General features: G+C 35.5%; 1 long non-coding RNA gene across 2 annotated transcripts in view; it reads right to left on the bottom strand.

Annotated features, from left to right (window-relative positions):
* Window positions 1-1,470, bottom strand: part of LOC144288232 (uncharacterized) — a 36,212-nt gene extending 34,742 nt beyond the window's left edge. For both annotated transcript variants that reach the window (XR_013356201.1, XR_013356202.1), the window contains exon 1: window positions 865-1,470. This is a non-coding gene — a long non-coding RNA (uncharacterized LOC144288232). The remainder of the gene's footprint in view (window positions 1-864) is intronic.
* Window positions 1,471-21,537: the final 20,067 nt, after the last annotated feature.

Below are 21,537 nucleotides of genomic sequence, written 5' to 3'. Positions count from 1 at the left end.
AGTCTGACTTCCTATTAACCTTCTGCTGCTCTGCAGTTGCTTCAACAGCTCTCTAACGTTGGCTCGCCCCCCAAAAAATATATGGAATTTCTGGTATTCCTTATATTTCGCTTGTCTTTTGGATTTCTTTTTCCTTTAGAAACATTGGTCTTACCACTATTTGCATACTGCTCGAAATCCTCTATGATAGTTAGTAAACAAAAGAAACACCTAGATGTTTTTGTTTCTTTTCTAGAGTTAGGGGAACATAACCTTACATTATATTCCAGAAAGTTTCCATAATTATTATTTAATCTTATGTATAAAGTAATTTAAAACCAGTTGGGGGAGATTATGTGAAGAATTCTTTGTTCTGGGTTTTCTTCTCACCTCTGAGTAGAGGAGGATTACATGTGGATATTTTTTTTAAAGACCTTAAAAATTTTTTAAATGCACTAATCCATATTCACTCACTCAATAAATATTAATCGAACATTTTAATAGACCAGAAAAACACAGTCATGGACCCTGGAACTTATGGAGTTTATGCATCTCATGCAAGACTGCTTCATCTTAAGTGTATCGTGTTACACAAACACGTGGTAGGAGAGAATAAAAATGTAAGGCGACGTTAACTGGGATAGCTGGGGTTGATTTAATGTACCCTTACATGAATATCTATCTTATTTATATTGCAATTATGTGTTTGTCCTTCAACTGCTGATTTTGGTTGCTATTATTATGCCCCATATGTACAACTGTGATAAAATACCCAGTGACCAGCTGCCCCTTCTGTTCTGACACTCTTGTGAGCCATTTGACAAATTACTATTTTAGATTGTTCCAGTAGAGCCTGTGTCTGTCTCCAGAAACGCTCCTTCTTACCCTTGCAGCCACACCATGTGTTCTTTCAGAGTCATGCTGCCGCCGATTGCTTTCTTCCATCCCAGTCCGCGTCTGCTGCTCTGTACCCCTGACATTTAGGCCACATTGCTTTATATTATGCTCTGTGCATCCCCGAAGAATTAATCCTGCCTGCCTTTTATACAATTCTCTCTTTTTTTTTTTTTTTTTTTTTTTTTTTTAGGTCACTCTACTCTCTCAGATTTAACATTCAGGTAAAATTCTTTAGAGAGTGAAAAGCCCGGTAGGAGTGAATTATGATGAGCAGTTTCTTCCTCCACAGTGACTTGCAGGAGACTTTACTTTTCTGTCTTCCAGTGGAGCTTATGTGAGTAGAAAATGAGGCCCTTCCTCAGAATGTGTGAGGAGAAGCACTGAGTCACAAACTCAGTTGCAACTAAAATGTTTCCCAGTAGATAAATCGTATGTGCTTTTGATGTTCTTGGTAAAATCTTTGCAGCCCTGAACTTGTCTAACCTTGCCTTCTCTGAAGAGATGTCAAAGCCACTGGATGGTAGACTTGGTGCGCTCAGTGAACATCTGCAAAACATTTCCCAGTGCGAGGGTTAGTTATCCCGTCCCTCCCAGCCCGTGGGCCAGCCTCTTGCTGTGACACTGTATGACAGCACACAGGCCCGGAACTCGTAGTCATGGGCGTTGCGTTCTGAAAAGGGTGATGCTTCCCTGAATTGGTCCAGACAGGTCACATTTCCCAGCTGAAGGGCCCAAATGCAGAGATGCAAAGAAGAAAAGACTCTGGCGTATCTGGGTTTTGAAGTGACTTAAGAAAAATAGCCTCTCAGACATGTCTCTACACGATAGTGCTGTTTCCCTCACACTCATGATCTTCTGCGGGTGCTGACCCTGTACTTCCAATGTGGGCCTGAGAAATTCTCTAATTACCCCACTGTTTTTGTTTTTTGTTTTTTGTTTTTTTTCTTAATGCCCTAGGTCCCTGTTTTGCTTTAAATTTCTGATGCTTTTTTCCTCCTGCGTTCCCTTTGCCATATTCAGTATTCTTTGATAAGGAAGGGCATATCATAGTTCTGTATTTAATGTCTTGAGGAGCCCTACGTACTGTTTTTCACAGCGACTGTACCCTTTTGTATGCCACCGAAAGTAGAGGCTGCCCGTTTGTCCACATGCCCACATCGGAAGTAGGGATACCTGAAAGAACTGAACTAGAATCTCAGGGCGATATCTGCACCCCCGTCGTGTTACTGCAACATTTTTTCGGGGGCCAAAGTGTGGAAGCAGCCTGAGTTTTCATGGGCAGATGAATGGATCAACAGATTGTGGTGTATACATACGATGGAACCCTACTCAACCTTCAAAAGACAAGGAACTTTTGCCATTGGTGTTAACAAATGAACCTTGAGGACATTATGCTAAGTGGAATAATCCAGTAACAGAAGGAAAAATTCTGTATAATTCCACTTTCATGAGGTATTTAAAAATAGATTCATAAAGCAGAAAATACAACAAACAGTACTTGGTGTTGCTAAGGTGGGGCAATAGGGAGTCGTGGTTCTCAGCTGTGCTAGGTAGTTGGATTAAGTTCTCGAAATCTGCACAACGCCTTGCCTATACTTAACACGTCAAGATTTCAGTGTTCTAACCACGAGAGAAAATGAAGGGACACAAGGAAGTTTGTGGTTGTGTGGAATACACTTACCGCCTTCCCTGTGGTGATAGTATCACAGATATTTGTAAATATGCAAACTCATCAAATTGTACACATTAAGTATGTTTCGTGTGCCTCCTAGCAACTGTATTTCAATTAAGGTGTTAAAAATAATAGCAGAGGGAAACACTTAAGCTCTCTTTCAGTGAGAAGAACTGTGATGGGTTCTCTATTCTGGCACAGTTGATGTATTATCAAAAATTTGTAGGCAAGAGTAGCTCTTGGCTTTTGCAGATTGATTCAGCAGACTCTGAGGAGAAGGTCTTGACAGCGAAAGCATGCTGACTTTAGAGGCTTCCTAAAATATTCAGGAATTAAGATAGCCACGTGTGACATTGATAGAGGAGGTAAAAGGGTAGAAGCATCATAGGATAGTCACTTTCCATCTCACTCTTTTTCTTTAATTGGATTCATCTCTTTTGACTTAGCATTTATAGGAAGTTTTGGGTAATAGAAATTAATAATTTAAAAGCTATGCTTCCAAAATGTGTTCCTTAGAACACTGTTCCCTTAAGATGCTCCATTAAAGCTGTTTTTGGAAGTGTAAACATTTTAGGACTCCTGCCTGAAATAATCTTTTGAAAAAAAAATATGCTTTATTTTATCCTGCGTCCTCTAGCGAAGACTCTTGCTTAATTTTCTGGAACTCAGCATTTACCAAGCTTATTTGACCACAAAAAAAAATTGATTTATTTTGTTACATGACCCTTCTCAACATCCTTGTATTCTATCTCAGATTTTGGTTTCTTCTAACATGAGGCTTAGTAACATACCAGGTAATTAGGCTTCCTTCAAACACCTCAAAATAATTATTACACAAAAATATGGGTATGAATAACAGATAAACACAATATGTATTAACTTCTATCTCCAGTTTATCTTCTATACTAGTTTCAGAGCTGGATTTTTAGTCTTTTGTGAAAAAAAAAATGAGAATGACACTTCGGTCTATAAACTGAAGTCTAAAGTATATTTTATTAAATATTCACGTATGCTATGATCATGAGTGCTATAGTTTATATTCAGGATACCTTAACATGCAGAAATCCCCCCTAAATTTCAGTCATACTGAACCATCGCCCCCCCAAGCAGTTCTCTAGTTGTATCGTAGCCCCTTCAGCTACATTATTTTAGTCTCTCTGTGTGTCATTTCATTGTCTTCTCTTCCAGTCAAACTCATACTCATCTGTCATGGTTGCAGAATGTTAAAGCTGTATTTTACTGAAATATAACCTCCTTTACAAGCCTTCTAGAAACTGAAATTTTATACCGATCTTTCAACTGTATCCTCAGACCTCCTGAGTCGTATCTCAATTATGGGATGTATTCACATCCAAATTATCCTATAGTTTATTTATAGAATTTGTGTCACTCACACATCTGGTGCATTGTTTTGATCATATGAGGTACGGGATAACTGACAAGTGATTAGAGTCCATATTTTCAGTGAAGTTTTCCCAATTATTTTCCCCTCTGGCATTCTTTGTGTTCATTATCTGAAACACATTTTTGGACACTTTATTTCCTCTTCACAAATACTTACAGGCAAAGTGTTCAAGTCAGAAATATTTTTAAATACCCTGTAATACCCTGAACCAGGGCTAGGCAAATAGCAGACCTACTAAGCATTTAATAAGTGAAAAGCGTTTCTGGTTCTTCTCCTCCTCCTCCTCCTTTCCTACTTCCTCCTCCTCCACCTCCTCCTCCTCCTTCTTCTTCTTTTAGGTGTCATTATACCTGTCTAGACATTTCAACAGAAATCTTTAGAATATTTTTAGAGAAAGGCAATAGCGACGGACAGGAGTACACAGGGAGTCTAGAAGTCTGGATTCATTCAATAGTATTTGCATAAATAAACTTGATAGAGCGGCAAGGGAGGCAAACACATTTTACTTGAAGTGAAGACTTGTGCTCCTAAAGAATTCTAATACATAAAGCTCCTACTTGTTGGCCCATAGAAAATAGAAAATTATGCTCTGTGGATGTCCAACCGAGCAAAATCTGTCTAGAAAAATAACTTTTCTATCACATCCCATTATAAGGGTGAGTAGTCAAACAGGTAAGAGAATAAGAGGCTTGTATGTTTTAGAATTTTATATTCAAGATCTCTTTCCTCACATGTACAAAATGAAAAGCTAAGATGAATAATTGAACATTTTAGGGAACTTTTGCTCATATTTGTCACTGCTATATTTATTGCTCACATTTTCTCATATTTTTACATGTTTCCTCAGTTCCATATTCAGTGAAGTAGGACTGCTTCAATTTATATCGTCAGAGCTCTCTTACATTTAGCTTTGTTCATTTCCTAGCATAAGCACATTGATGATCTATTTTGCATATGGGGTTTGAATTATTTACAGAACATCAGTGATTTTCATTTTTCTTTGAACGTGGGAAGTCATTTTCTGTCCTCATATGGAAAGAAGGAGCATATTGATGAAATATTGGTTAACTTTTCTGTGCTAGCCAAAACACCTAACTTTCTAAAGGTAGAGGGGAGACAGTACTGTAAATATTTTAGAGTCAGAAATACTTTTGACTCAAATGAAATCCTTATTCATTTCTGCTAAGTCTTCATTTTTATGCTATATTGAGGGAGATATAAAGACACTGGAAGAGACCTTTACTGCTTTTTAAAATACCAAGTATAGAACTCTCCTATAAGCATTACAGCTATCACGTGGTGAGTGTTTTCTTATATCTAAATAGTATGCAACCATCTTGAAAAATGATGTTTTTCAGCATTCATGGTTTGCTTGGTAAATAATTCAGTTGTTATCTACACTCTGTATGATTGAGTGTTCTAGAAAGCCACTTTTTAAACTGACATTCATATATGGCTATATAGAGACTCTTCATAAAGACCATTTGAGCATGTCTTTTGTTTACATTCAGGAATGGAGAATTTAGAAAATTTCTGTTTAATTATTCAGAATCAATCAACACTTACCAGATGAACCACATTATCATCCCTCTCTCATTTTCTAGCTTATTCTTTTTCTTGATGACCTACATTATTTTCCCTTCCAGTCCTAGTCTGTGAAAGTACTTGTCTTCTGTGTGTCTGTGTGAAAACAGAGAATATGCTGCTGTTCTTTCTTTTTCTTATACCTTACTCTCTCCCTGTGTTATCTTCTATCAGGGAGACACAAATGTCTACTTCTAGAAAATCACTTGTAACTATGGAAATGGGAAGGGGAAGGCAGAAGAGTGTGCACTGACTCTTGAAGGCTTTACTCCAGAGATCTCACGTGTCATTCATACGCATATCTCATTAGCCATTAGAGTGAAATGCAGTCCTACTCTATGATTAGAAGAAACAGAAATACTGTAGATCAGTACAACTATGAGAAATTAGTTTAACCCAGTAGTATCCTCTAATTTACCTTTAATTTTTAATGAAAACAGTAAGTGAAAATATTTACTTCTAAGAAAAGCCTTGATCTACAAAAATAAAATGTTATTGAAAATACAGAGCCACCACTCAGCCTCAGCTTACTACAGAAAGTTATGTGGCATCTATTAATTGTCACAATAATGTGGCTACAGGTGGCAGAAAGGAATGTACATAAACCACATTATTTGAGAGTTGGGAACACATATCGGGATGGATTAGCTATCTTGTCTCTTACTTTGAGGCTGGTGTCGGGCAGGAAAAATACATGTTGAGGTAATTAATCTTTATTCCCTATGAATTATTCTCACTGGCAGATATGGACCCTGGAAATCTAAATTAGTTTTACTTCCTATTGGCAAATTTGGATTTCTTACTTTCAAGGAGTAATTTGGCTACTGATAACCTGCGCCGAATACGGTTTGCAGAATTCCCAGTGGAAGTTGTTCCTTGTGCTTACATATTCCAGATGTCAGCCAAAGAATGAGAAAGAGGTTTTACAGAATTTGGACCCTCCTTCTTTGGCCTTCTTCTTTCTGAGATTTAACTTCTCAATTTCCAACAGAAATGGATGTGGTTTTCCTGGACTTCGTCCTCTACTTCTTTAAGCCAGCAAATGTGTTTATTTAAATGTTAGTTATCTGCATGGTGCAGAATGAGTCATTCCGTACAGTCAAAGCCTTTAAAACAAGATATTCAACTAATGTTGATCCCTTCCTTAATATGCTGACTTCTATCTGCTGTCTACTTTCATAAATTCTTCAGTGCCTCTGGTATATGCATTTTATATCTGCATAAGATATGCTGTAATAGAAGCTATACAACCACTCCTGCAACAGAATTCTTAAATATTAACATTTAGAATTGTTCTCAAAGAACATATTACAAGAGTGATGGAAGTACATATATCTGAGTCTTGTGACATATTATGCAAAAACCCAAAGTCAACAAAATCCAAAATATGAGGAGGTGACCTATTGTGGAGAGTAGGAGGCACAAGCAGAGTAAAGAAAGTGTTCCTAGAGACCAGTGGCCTGGTCCATAGCGTCAGAAGGTAAATAGGCAGAGTGGCTCACATGCAATGGCATAGTCCAGTCCAACAGGGATGCCAAAGCCCAATTACAATGAGAAGCAGGCTTTTAATGGAGGGATTGGTTGGCATGATCTAATGTGACTCAGAGGGCATTTAAGTGCGAGATATGGACATAGAGTCAAAGCAGAATAAAGAAAATGTCTTAACATGGGAGGATATATTGGCAGAGATAGGAGATCAGCTACCCAAGGATGAGATGAGGTGATAGAATTATATATAACATTAAGGGTAATTGGAGACAGGCAGGTTTCTCATTTTCTCAGAAAGAAGTTCCAAACCCAGAAAGGAGATCGATCATGTGTCATTATGTCATTATTTTCAAGTAATTCAGGAGGAAATTTTTGGTATTTATTGTATTTCCAAAGTTTATAAATGTTAAAAAATTGTAAGTGTATATTAAAAATAATTTTTAAAAGAACTTACTGAACTTCCAGTTTCAGATCTGACATGCACATGACATTTACAACTGCCATTATAAAAACAAAACAAAACAAAAAAGCTAAACTGAAAAATTAGTGACACTTCATGGTCCCATAACAGAATTGAATTTTCAGGGCAAACTACCATTCAGAAACCTTGAAATACAGGAAAATCCAGACAGTCATAACATAGATGTACTACTTAGAACTCAAGCCACTGGAGCCATAAACTGGTAGGAACTCATACTTTACATTTGATGAATTACTGTTGACTTGGTGTACTAGAGCATGACACTGAGAAGTTCTTGGGACTTCATTATTATGGGGACATCATAATAGTAGGTTTTACCTCCAGGAACCTCTGAGAAATTGTCATGAAGAAAATCCAAGAAAGATTTTTGATTTTCAGGAGAAGGAGAAACCTGTAAAATATGTCTTTTCTAGCTTTGGAGTGATAAAGGAAGAAAACAATCATTTTTAAATACACCTAGAGCATTCTACATAAAAAGGTTCTATTCTCAAAGGGTAAAGATAGATGTCTTTGGATAAATATCTGAATTTAAAACTGGGTAGTAAATATACAAAATAAACCTGGAGTATCCCATAGTGCCAGAAAATAAGGCAGTACTCAAAAAAAAAAAAAAAATCACTACGATGAAGAGTATGTCAAAGAGATATAGAAACCAAATACAAGGATTCCTAGTGGCCAAAGCTGGAACAATTCAGCTGGAAAATAAATAAAATAGTATCATACCAAAATGTATAAAATATCCATGTTCCCATATTGATATAAGTAAAAGATTGAATAAATAATAACAGAGTGGAAGAGATAAAACTCTCATGAGGAATAATTCCAAATAGTTTATGTACATATTTTGCATTCAAAAAGATAGAGTATAACTTCCTACTCCTGAAATTAGTCTCTGTCTAGGGATTTCTTTCTAAAGAATACAGAATGGATAAGAGGAAACCTGGAAAACATTTCCTCAGCCAGGTGATCAATGTTAACATCAACAGTGATAAGCCATGTTGATGGTATGTACCCTTGATACATATGGGAAAAATGGTACTTGATCTGTATGATCTTCCTCCCTCAGGTCCATAACCCTAATCTAACCGTGACTATGCTATAATATTAGATAAATTCCAGTAGAGCCACATACTACAAAATACCTGATCAATATTCCTCAAAATTGTCAGGGTAATCAAAAAGAGAATCTGAGAGAAACAGTTTCTAAGAGATGCTTATGGAGATAGGACTACAAAAGGCAATTTAGTTAGTATTCTAGATGGTATACTAAAAGCAAAAAAAAAAAATGCTAGGTAAAAAACTAAGGATCTAAATAAATATTGATTTTAGTTCATATTAATGTATTAATGTTTGTTCCTTAATTGTAACAAATGCATTATATAATGCAAGATGTTAATGATAGGGAAACTGTGTGTTGAGTAGTCCCTGTACTGTCTTCACAGCTTTTCTGTTAATCTAATTCTACTGTAAAGTAAAAAGTATGCTTAGAAATCTATTTTTGAAATTACTTTATGATGATTAAAATGCCTTACTTATAAAAGAATCATTTCATCGAGAAATTAAAAACTCCATTAAGCAACTCTTGGGTCAAACTGGAAATCAAACCAAAATTGCAGGATTTCTGAAGCATAGTAATAATGAAAATACTGAATATTTAATATCTGTGAGTCCCAATTAAAGTGGTGATCATAGGGATAGGAAAACTTTAAATATTTATATGCAAAAATATAACAGACTAAAGATGATTAAGCTAAATTTTCAAACTGAAAATATATAAAGTTTACAACAAAATGAACTGAAAGTAAGCAAAAGGAAAAATAGCAAAGATAAAACAAAAAATTAGTGTAAAATAGTGAAAGTAATTAATTTTTATATTTTATTTTATTTTGGAAATAATTAATTTCAAATGATTATTCTGAAAAAAATGTTTATTCAAGTAAACAAGATAATTGCTAGCCTAATTTTATTTATTTATTTATTTATTATTTATTTATTTATTTATTTATTTATTTATTTATTTATTTTAAGATTTTATTTATTCATAGAGACAAAGAGAGAGAGAGAGAGAGAGAGAGAGAGAGAGAGAGGCAGAGACACTGGCAGAGGGAGAAGCAGGCTCCATGCAGGGAGCCCGACATGGGACTAGATCCCGGGTCTCCAGGATTAGGCCCCGGGCTGCAGGCGGCGCTAAACCTCTGTGCCACTGGGGCTGCCCTGCTAGCCTAATTTTAAAAAAAGGAAACTACTAAAAAATGCCAAACTGGATATGGCAAGGAGGAATTAGTTATTAATATATGAGATATTTAAAAAATCTTTGAAATAAATTTTTATAACTTACTATATATGTATTTTTAAAAGAAACTAGGATAATTGAGTTCCTTGATAAATGTAATTTATAAAATTTCACCTCACAGAAGCCTTAAATTAGACCAAATAATTAAACGTAGTATTACTAATTAAAAGGTCAACCTATCATCATGTTGTTTTTAAATATTTTATTTATTTGAGGGACAGAGAGAGAGCACAAATGGGGGTCAGAGGGAGAAGGACAAGCAGACTTTGCCCTGAGCATGGAGCCTGATGTAGGGCTCCATCCCAGGACACTGAGATCATGACCTGAGCTGAAATCAAGAGTCAGACACTTAACCGACTGAGCCACTCAGATGTTCCCATGTGCTTTTTAAAGTAAACATGATACAAAGTTCAGAACATCACCTAGGAAGTATTCTTGCCATGAATGAACTTGAATTTTACCAAACCTCTAAAATTAACTCTCAGTTTATAGAGAATATAGCCAAAAGCTAAAGGAAAATGTGAAGAGACATCTGAAAAAGTACAGTAATGTGGCATTTTATAAGGTTCTTGGCTTAGTCTTTTTAAGAATAGACTAGTAAGAAAAAGAGCAATGACTAAAAACAAAATAAACAAAACAAAAACAAAAAACAAAACAAAACAAAAAAATCCAAGGGAATTTTTCTAGGTGAAGGGACTAAATATATTTTAAAACTGAATGTGCTATGTAAACCTCGAATGGTTCCAGGAAAAATATAATCTTATTACTATTACACATAGGAGGAGTATGGTGTGCAGGTGCGTGTGTGCAAAATGGGTAATGACAAGTGATCATTTGGTCATATTTTTCTTCTTCTACTATTTATCTGTTTATGGCAAGAATCTATTTATTTATTCATTTTATTTATTTTTTTAAGATTTTATTTATTTGAGAGAGAGAGAGAGAGAGAGGGAGAAAGGGAGAGCATTAACAACAGAGAGAGGTAGAGAGAGAGGGAGGAGAAGCAGACTCCCCATTGAGCAGGGAGCCTCAATCCCAGGACATTGGGATCATGACCCAAGCCAAAGTCAGGCACCCCACAGACTGAGCCACCCAGTTGCCCCAAAGATCAGGTAATTTTTTAAAAGCAAGACTAATTAAGTACATCATGGGCCCTTTCTTTATATGACAGAACTTGGGTGGACACTCTCTAATCTTAAACTTTTATTTCAGTGTTTAAGAATATCAACTATCTCTTGAATGCGTCTGAATTTCCCCTTAGCAAGCATAGTTATAAAATGACTTTAACAAACTATATTCTTTCTTTTTCTCTTACTTTATTATTTCTGCATTCACAAAATGAAAGCAAATTGGTTGATAGAGCATAATGGGAAAGTCTTTGTTAGCCAAGAGTTGTTTACAAGGAGTCTTTGCTCCAGGTCAGCAAACACCTATGGACTAGAGCTGGCAAGCTTCATGTTTTTTGTGTTTTGTTTTGTTTTGTTTGTTTTTGGTATGGCTTGAGAGATTAAGAATGGTTAATACATTCTTTAAATGACTGTACAAAAATCAAAAGTAGAATAATATTTTGTGACACATGAGCATTGTATGGAATTCACATTCATTGTCCATATATGAAGTTGGGTAGTTGTGCAAAAATGGAACAGCTAAAAATGTTTACTGTCTAGCCTGTTAAAGAAATTGTGCTGACCCTGGCTCTAGAACAGTGCGTAGTTCTGTCTGAGAATGAAATTATCAACAACCACATGCTATTTATCACAGCCCTTTGCACAGTATTCTCCCTTTCTGATGCCATTAGTACTACCCATGGCTTGGAGTTATAACTTATTTCACTAGAAAAGAGTATGGTGCACGAGAAGGCTTCTCTGCTTTCAATATACATAACTTAAAAATGATGCTACTTTCAGCAAATATAAAGAACCTAATGTAGGAGAAATCAGTGATGTCATTTAACCATATATCTAAGCCAAATGAAATAATTACTTTGGGAGACTGTCAGTGTTTATTAAACTTGGTTACATTTATATTATACATATATGGTTCACATGTTTATATTATATACATATGGTTCACATGTGAACCATATATAGCAGATATTTAGTTCATACATATATATACATATATTTAGTTCATATATGTATATACATATATATAAATATCTACTAAAATCAACTCCACCCTTGGGTGTATGCTCAAGATTAATAAATGCATATTTCTGCAAGAGATATACACAAGAAAGCTCACAGAAACTTTATTCATAGAAGCCAAATATTGGAATAACTCAAATATCTATCAGCAAAGAAATGTATAGGGAATCATTTTACATTAATCCAAAGCAATACTACATGTGAATAATATGGAATAAAAGAACTACACATAATAAGATGATAAATGAAAGAATTTAGGCAAAATATATCTGTATGATACATTTATATAAAATTTAGAACAACAACAACAACAAAAAAAGGTTTAGAACAGACAAAACTGTGTTGCTAAGTGTCAGGAGTCCACCTAATAGTTACCTATAGGGAATGTGACCGGGATGGGTGTTGGAAATGTTATATGTTGATATAGCTAGTGCTTTCACAGACACATACTCTATTTCTATCACTATCTTTACTCTGTTTCTAGCTCTCTATTATTTACATATTCATAAACATATATAGTTATATAAATATTCGTTGGGATATATACTTAATATTTGTGTGTTTTACTGGTTGTATATTGTCCCACAGTTTAAAAATGAATAAAGTTCAAATGGCACAGTGCAACTGAGAAATCATTGGTAGTCCAAAGTTGTTTAAAATGATTACTTGGATTAAAAAAAAAAAACACTAAGTCAAAAACATTCTTAGATACTTGGTTTTCATCTTATAAAAAAGCATGTTCAACATTGATTCATTTTATTTTACATCTTTTTACAGATGAAATACTCTATGAAGGGACTAACTGTAGTCATCTGGCAAATATGAGAACCTATATCATAAAAAGTGAATTTAGATAGTATAGGGCTCCTCTGGGGAAAGGGTATAAAAGATGAGTTGCTGAATATATGAATGAATTATATGAATTATGTAGGCTCTTCATCTTATAAAACTATGCAATAATATTGACATTGAGACCAGAATATAAGCACATATTTAGGAGAATGGTTTCAAGAACCATTTGAAGAACCATTAAAGCTCCTTTTTTAAATTCTGTTTAATTTCAGTGTTCTTAGCCCCAAACATGAAGCTTATCAGTATTATTGCTAGTAAATATAATTCTTAAAATCAGATGGAATGGCAAAAGATGGTACAACTCATGCCATTGTACTAAAAACACATTTCTGAAAGAATATGTTTCTGTTCTAAGTGCTGTACTCTTGTTTCAAGGGATCACTTTACACTAAATTCCCATGTTCAAATGAATTCAGGCATTTTCTTGGATGCCATTTTACTGACATTTACTGACAGTTGACCCGTAATGTTTTCCCTTGAGAGAAGGTAAGATAAGATCGGTGCTTGGTTTCCTGGAACTCCTTATGCTCTAATTTAATTTAATAGATTGACTTAGGGTAGCTAAAATACATATATTTCACATGGTTTAGGAACACTTCCTGGACAGAACCAGTATCTCATTTTGATGAAGGTTTTTTGAAACTAAAGACAATGAGATGGTTTCTAATCAACAAAGTTAACTCTAAGAAACCTGCATTAAATAATCATTCCTTTTGAATTGCCCTTGTCAATTAAGAATAAAATAAAAATGAAAACATATCAGGAACAACTTGTAACTTGACAGACTTAAACTACTCTAAGGGCAAGAACAAGTCTTATTATCAGAACAAGTACTTTGTATAAAATACCATTAAGAAAACATCTTAGGGGATGTTATGTTAAATTTATTTTAGTATTTTATTTTTCTGCACTTTGCTTTACAAAGAAAACCCTCTCCTTTGTAGGAGTTTGCAATGAGCAAGAATGCTGTAGCAATTTTTGCCCATTTTTCCTTTTTGTAAATCTAGTTTTCCTGCTAGAGGCAGAGCTGTTTCTGGAGGAAGGTATTAAATCATGCTGCTAGCTCTCCCCCATTATTTTATACACTTCAAGATGGAACTGAAAATTCCTTCAAATAGAAATTTATATGGCAGCATTAAATAACTTCAAACTCAATGTGCTTCTTCAAGGATTAACTAAGTGTTCATATGCAGTTTGTACTTAGTAGTCAAGCAGAAGCACACTGAAGACACTTAAAGAGTAGAAAAGGACTAAGACTTTTTACAGTTTTTAATAATTGAAAGTTTTAGTAATGACAAAACGGTTCTAATAACTGTTGCTTTTTATGGCCTTTTTTTCCCTCTGGGAGTTGCATTGATCAAAAGTATTTTGGTAGCTAACTGAACAACAGAAAGATATCGATAATAGACTATGTAGTTAAATGAAAAGCAAGACAAAAGGGCCCTATGTGAGCCCATAAAATGCAGTATCACATAACATTAAAATCTCCTGCAGCAGGCCAGTAGCATATGTGCAAAATTAAAATTAACAGGCTGGTTTCCAGGCTGGGAAACATTCATTTCGTTCGTACTAATGATCCCCTAATGGACAGCTTCAGTGTACGATGGAACATGTTTTCATATGAACTGATTTTCTTGCCTGGATCAGTTTTTATAAGAAATGAAAATGCTTAAAAAGTGAGAATTTTAGAGAAAAGCTAACTGCGCAGAGACTTTATGAAAGATACAATTACAAACTAGCACTCCCTTTTAGAATTACCTGCATATTTACTTAGTTGTCGTTTGTAAAATAGAATCATATACTGAGTGCATTTTGAAATGTTCAAGGCTAAAAGATTATGAAATGGTGCTGGCACTTGGTTAATTCTGTAATCCTGTTCTCAGGGTAGAAGTCAGTAGTGCAAGTACAAGTTCTGAACGTAAATGCTCTCCTAGAGAGGTGTATGAGAGTAATTTAGAGAACCACATGGTGGTACATGCAATTTTAAAGCTAACTTGTTTGTACTGACAGGAAAGAACATCCTAATGGAGGCCCTGAGGGAAGGACTTTGACACTGTGCCTAAATGGCAATACAGGTTATCTATAATGTAATTTACTTTAAAGGCCATTTTGAGTATCTGGAATTGCAATTCCAACTTGATTTCCATTTGCAGACTTTAACAACGCTAAAGTGCTAGTCTTTCTGAGAACACTAGAATGAGGCCAATCTGGAAAATCGGTTTTATTGGCACTTATGTGACTTACTAATATCCATTTTTGGCTTGTATTCACAGACCACACATTTCATGGGGTCTATGCAAGCTCCAGTAAGATTAACACAGTAAATGAAAATGTTTGTTGACCAACAACATGAATACTTACTAATAGTTGGTAATTCTCTAATGATGGCTATTTGCGTCTTCTTGGTTAGACTTCTTAATTGGACAGAGAGCAATATGCTGTCATAGCAAAATGTCACATATAGCTTGGTGTGTTTTATACATACCTTTATGCTGAGTGAAATTAGTCAATCGGAGAAAGACAATTATCATATGGTTTTACTCATATGTGGAATATGAGAAATATTATATAAGGGAAAGGAAGGAAACTGAGTGGGAAAAATAGAGAGGAAAACAAACCACAAGACACTCCTAACTCTGGGAAACAAAACAAAGGGTTGCAGAGGGGAGGAGGGTGGGAGGATGGGGTGACAAGATGATGGGCACTAAGGAGGGCACTTGATGAGATGAGTGCTGGGTGTTATACTATATGTTGGCAAAATTAATTTAAATAAAATATTAAATATATATATAGATTTATAAATAAAATAACATGCTGTACATTTGTTGTATAGTAGTCATTTTTAAAGATTTATTTATTTTAAAGAAAGAGTAGGATGAAGGGCAAAGGGAGAGGGAAGGAGAGAGAGAGAGAATCCTAAGCAAACTCTGTGCAGAATGTAGAGCCTGATGGGGTGGACTAGACCTCACGACTCTGAGATCATGACCTGAGCTGAAAACAAAAAGTCAGTCACTTAACTGACTGTACTACCCCCGCATGTGTGGTAGACATCTTATTTCTAATTTATAAGATATTAATAAGATATTTAAGATGATATGTCTGGCACTTACATGGTATGATATTTCTACTATTCAGGATTTGTTATAATTTTGCTCAGACGATGTTGTTCACAAAATGATAAAAACTGAAACATGCAGAAAGATGCAATATTCCTGTGTAATGCATGAAAGATAGCAGATTATTCTCCAAAGTTAGCACAAATTTTGACTGTGTATAATCCCTAAATATTACAAGTGATTATTTTTTTTCATTATTTCAAAACCAAATGAATCTCTATTATTTAACACTTGACTAATGATGACTATTTGCTACAGGCTTTTGACAGAAAGAAAATGAACTTTTACTTAAATTAATCTGGATTGTTCTTAGAATTACTAAGATTTCATTTCCTATAAGAGACTCTTAATAATTATCTAGAATCAAATCCTATGCTTTTGTGCAATATAAAGAATTAGTGCTTAGTATTCTTCACTTGACCATAAACTTTAAAAAGAAAGTCCTACTAGAATGTAAAGCATCTCTTACTTATCATACAGGAAACTGCATATATTTTTATCTATTCCATATATGATAGGCATGTCCTGATAGGATAAAAGTACACTTAAGTGATGCCCTGAATATCCTGTTAGAATCCCATTCTATAAGTTCTATCCACCAGTTGCATTATTATGTCTTTATATTGGTTTTAAAATACAGATTTTTTTTTTTTTTTAGAAACTGCAGTAGTAGGAAAAAATGCTTTCCTATACATTTTCCCCCTCCAGTGTTTTTCCTTTCATTAACTTACTACTTTGCTGCATCTCTGTGATCAGGTGCTCCAATAGTTCTCAATCTTATAGAAAAGGTGGAATTACAGGAGTTTTTTAAATACACCAATGCCTGGCCCTACCCAAATATTTTGATTAAATTGGGAAGAGACCTGGGGAAGGTTTTGGAATTAAAATTTTGTTTTAAAAGAGAAGACTAAACAAAAACAAAACTCCAAATCTGACCTTAGTATAGTAGCCAGGTTTGAAAATCACTAATATATAGGTCGAGCATAATGAGTACTCTGCTATTTGTCATTCTACATGAATTCATATTAGGTAGACCTTGTGTTATATAGCAAATATTATTGACCCATATCCATTAAGTAAAAAAGAAAGAAAAGTTTAAAAAGAAATCTTTGCAATAGTCAATACATGGAACCAACAACCCAAGTGTTCATAAATGGATGAGTGAATAAAAAAAGGTGGTGCATGAATTCATATATGTATTAATTAATTGATCTTGGTGTAACCACTGATGTATGTTAAATAATAAATGTTCTCCTAGAATGCACTTTATGAAGAAGGAATGTAAACTCATCTGAATTCCACATCGCTTTTAAGGCCTTGTTGTTTACCGTTTTTACTATAGTATCCCTTACTACAAAGAGAGCTGCTCCAAACTTACGTAAGTGAAACTACACTACAGTATATATTTATCTCTGCATTTCAGTATACAGATACTCATATATAGATGTATCTGATATATGAAACTATTATTGTGACTCAATTCATATATAGTCATTATAAATAAACTTTAAATATACTTTGTGTTGTTAGAGCAAATACCGTTTTTACGTATGTTTTATATATTCGCACAGAACTCAACAACATTCTAAAGAAAAAAGGGAATTGAGTTCTCTTTTCAATAAAAGCCACAAGTTTTATTAGATCATCCAGAATTAATTTTGATCATGTGGTCAAAATAGATTTCAGGGCACATATATCCATTCGTTTGATTTATCTAAAAAGTATGAGAATTGCAAGTCATGGTTCTTTATCTATCTTAAATTGTAAAATTATAACAGGAAGCTAAATGACTAGGGCCTCTTTTCAAGAACCCATTTTGACCATAGTAGACACATTTTATGAGGCAGGCAGGAAAGTAGTAATGGATAGCTACAGTCCTTGCCCACCCACCTTATATAGTGCAATCTTCTTCTCTCCCTCTCTCCCTCTCTCCATCCCTCCTTTCCTCTCTCCTTCCCTCTTTTTTCCTCCTCCTCTCTTTTCCCTTCCTCCATCTTTCTTCTCCACCTCCTCCTTCTTTTCCTTTAATATTCTCCTAAAAGACAACCTTCATCTAATATTCCCAGACTCTGGCTCTGACATTTTTATATTTTCATGGGTGATTCCAACTTATGTCAGGATGGGAAAGTCTAAGAACTTAATAAAATTAGTTCAGTAAATGAGGGAAAAACCTAATTTGGCCACATGCCGCAGATAGTATCTCTGTACATCTGTTTCCCACTCCGATAGAATCTGCCTCACCAGAATCTGTGGTTTTAAATAAGTGAAAATGGTCCTTCTCTTTGCCCATTACCAAGTAAGAAATCAGGGCTCACACTTGAACCCAGCATCTCCTTCAGGTTCACACTACATTAAATATTTTTTAATAAATTTATTTTTTATTGGTGTTCAATTTACCAACATACAGAATAACACCCAGTGCTCATCCTGTCAAGTGCCCCCCTCAGTGCCCGTCACCCATATTCACCCCCACCCCCTGCCCTCCTCCCCTTCCGTCACCCCTAATTCATTTCCCAGAGTTAGGAGTCTTTATGTTCTGTCTCCCTTTCTGATATTTCCCACACATTTCTTCTCCCTTCTGTTATATTCCTTTTCAATATTATTTATATTCCCCAAATGAATGAGAACATATAATATTTGTCCTTCTCTGATTGACTTACTTCACTCAGCATAATACCCTCCAGTTCCATCCACGTTGAAGCACATGGTGGGTATTTGTCTTTTCTAATGGCTGAGGAATATTCCATTGTATACATAAACCACAGCTTCTTTATCCATCATCTTTCGATGGACACCGAGGCTCCTTCCACAGTTTGGCTATCGTGGCCATTGCTGCTAGAAACATCGGGGTGCAGGTGTCCCGGCATTTCATTGCATCTGTATCTTTGGGGTAAATCCCCAACAGTGCAATTGCTGGGTCGTAGGGCAGGTCTATTTTTAACTCTTTGAGGAACCTCCACACAGTTTTCCAGAGTGGCTGCACCAGGTCACATTCCCACCAACAGTGCAGGAGGGTTCCCCTTTCTCCACATCCTCTCCAACATTTGTGGTTTCCTGCCTTGTTAATTTTCCCCATTCTCACTGGCGTGAGGTGGTATCCCATTGTGGTTTTGATTTGTATTTCCCTGATGGAAAGTGATGCGGAGCATTTTCTCATGTGCGTGTTGGCCATGTCTATGTCTTCCTCTGTGAGATTTCTGTTCATGTCTTTTGCCCATTTCATGATAGGATTGTTTGTTTCTTTGGTGTTGAGTTTAATAAGTTCTTTATAGATCTTGGAAACTAGCCCTTTTTCTGATACGTCACTTGCAAATATCTTCTCCCATTCTGTAGGTTGTCTTTGAGTTTTGTTGACTGTATCCTTTGCTGTGCAAAAGCTTCTTATCTTGATGAAGTCCCAATAGTTCATTTTTGCTTTTGTTTCTTTTGCCTTCATGGATGTATCTTGCAAGAAGTTACTGTGGCCAAATTCACAAAGGGTGTTGCCTGTGTTCTCCTCTAGGATTTTGATGGATTCTTGTCTCACATTTAGATCTTTCATCCATTTTGAGTTTATCTTTGTGTATGGTGAAAGAGAGTGGTCTAGTTTCATTCTTCTGCATGTGGATGTCCAATTTTCCCAGCACCATTTATTGAAGAGACTGACTTTCTTCCAGTGGATAGTCTTTCCTCCTTTATCGAATATTAGTTGACCATAAAGTTCAGGGTCCACTTCTGGGTTCTCTATTCTGTTCCATTGATCTATGTGTCTGTTTTTGTGCCAGTACCACACTGTCTTGATGACCAGCTTTGTAGTACAACCTGAAATCTGGCATTGTGATGCCCCCAGATATGGTTTTCTTTTTTAAAATTCCCCTGGCTATTCGGGGTCTTTTCTGCTTCCACACAAATCTTGAAATAATTTGTTCTAACTCTCTGAAGAAAGTCCATGGTATTTTGATAGGGATTGCATTAAACGTGTAAATTGCCCTGGGTAACATTGAAATTTTCACAATATTAATTCTGCCAATCCATGAGCATGGAATATTTTTCCATCTCTGTGTCTTCCTCAATTTCTTTCAGAAGTGTTCTATAGTTTTTAGGGTATAGATCCTTTACCTCTTTGGTTAGGTTTATTCCTAGGTATCTTATGCTGTTGGGTGCTATTGTAAATGGGATTGACTCCTTAATTTCTCTTTCTTGAGTCTCATTGTTAGTGTCTAGAAATGCCACTGATTTCTGGGCATTGATTTTGTATCCTGCCACGCTACTGAATTGCTGTATAAGTTCTAGCAATCTTGGGGTGGAGACTTTTGGGTTTTCTATGTAGAGTATCATGTCATCGGCGAAGAGGGAGAGTTTGACTTCTTCTTTGTCAATTTGAATGCCTTTAATGTCTTTTTGTTGTCTGATTGCTGAGGCTAGGACTTCCAGTACTATGTTGAATAGCAGTGGTGAGAGTGGACATCCCTGTCTTGTTCCTGATCTTAGGGGAAAGGCTCCCAGTGCTTCCCCATTGAGAATAATATTTGCTGTGGGCTTTTCATAGATGGCTTTCAGATGTTGAGGAATGTTCCCTCTATCCCTATGCTCTGAAGAGTTTTGATCAGGAATGGATGCTGTATTTTGTCAAATGCTTTCTCTACATCTAATGAGAGGATCATATGGTTCTTGGTTTTTCTCTTGCTGATATGATGAATCACATTGATTGTTTTACGAGTGTTGAACCAGCCTTGTGTCCTGGGAATAAATCCTACTTGGTCATGGTGAATAATTTTCTTAATGTACTGTTGGATCCTATTGGCCAGTATCTTGTTGAGAATTTTTGCATCCATGTTCATCAGGGATATTGGTCTGTAATTCTCCTTTTTGGTGGCGTCTTTGTCTGGTTTTGGAATTAAGGTGATGCTGGCCTCATAGAACAAATTTGGAAGTACTCCATCTCTTTCTATCTTTCCAAACAGCTTTAGTAGAATAGGTATGGTTTCTATGGTTTCTTCTTTAAACGTTTGATAGAATTCCCCTGGGAAGCCATCTGGCCCTGGACTTTTGTGTCTTGGGAGGTTTTTGATGACTGCTTCAATTTCCTCCCTGGTTATTGGCCTGTTCAGGTTTTCTCTTTCTTCCTGTTCCAGTTTTGGTAGTTTGTGGCTTTCCAGGAATGCGTCCATTTCTTCTAGATTGCCTAATTTATTGGCATATAGCTGTTCATAATATGTTTTTAAAATCGTTTGTATTTCCTTGGTGTTGTTAGTGATCTCTCCTTTCTCATTCATGACTTTATTAATTTGAGTCTTCTCTCTCTTATTTTTAATAAGGCTGGCTAATGGCTTATCTATCTTATTAATTCTTTCAAAGAACCCACTCCTGGTTTTGTTGATCTGTTCCACAGTTCTTCTGGTCTTGATTTCGTTGAGTTCTGCTTGAATCTTTATTAACTCTCTTCTTCTGCTGGGCGTGGGGTCCATCTGCTGTTTTTTCTCTAGCTCCTTTATGTGTAAGTTAGCTTTTGTATTTGAGTTCTTTCCAGTTTTTGAATGGATGCTTGTATTGTGATGTATTTCCCCCTTAGGACCACTTTTGCTGCATCCCAAAGATTTTGAATGGTTGTATCTTCATTCTCATTAGTTTCCATGAATTTTTT

Source organism: Canis aureus, chromosome 18, assembly GCF_053574225.1.
Source record: "Canis aureus isolate CA01 chromosome 18, VMU_Caureus_v.1.0, whole genome shotgun sequence".
NCBI classification, from domain to species: domain Eukaryota; kingdom Metazoa; phylum Chordata; class Mammalia; order Carnivora; family Canidae; genus Canis; species Canis aureus.
This window is presented reverse-complemented; position numbering and strand designations above follow the sequence as displayed.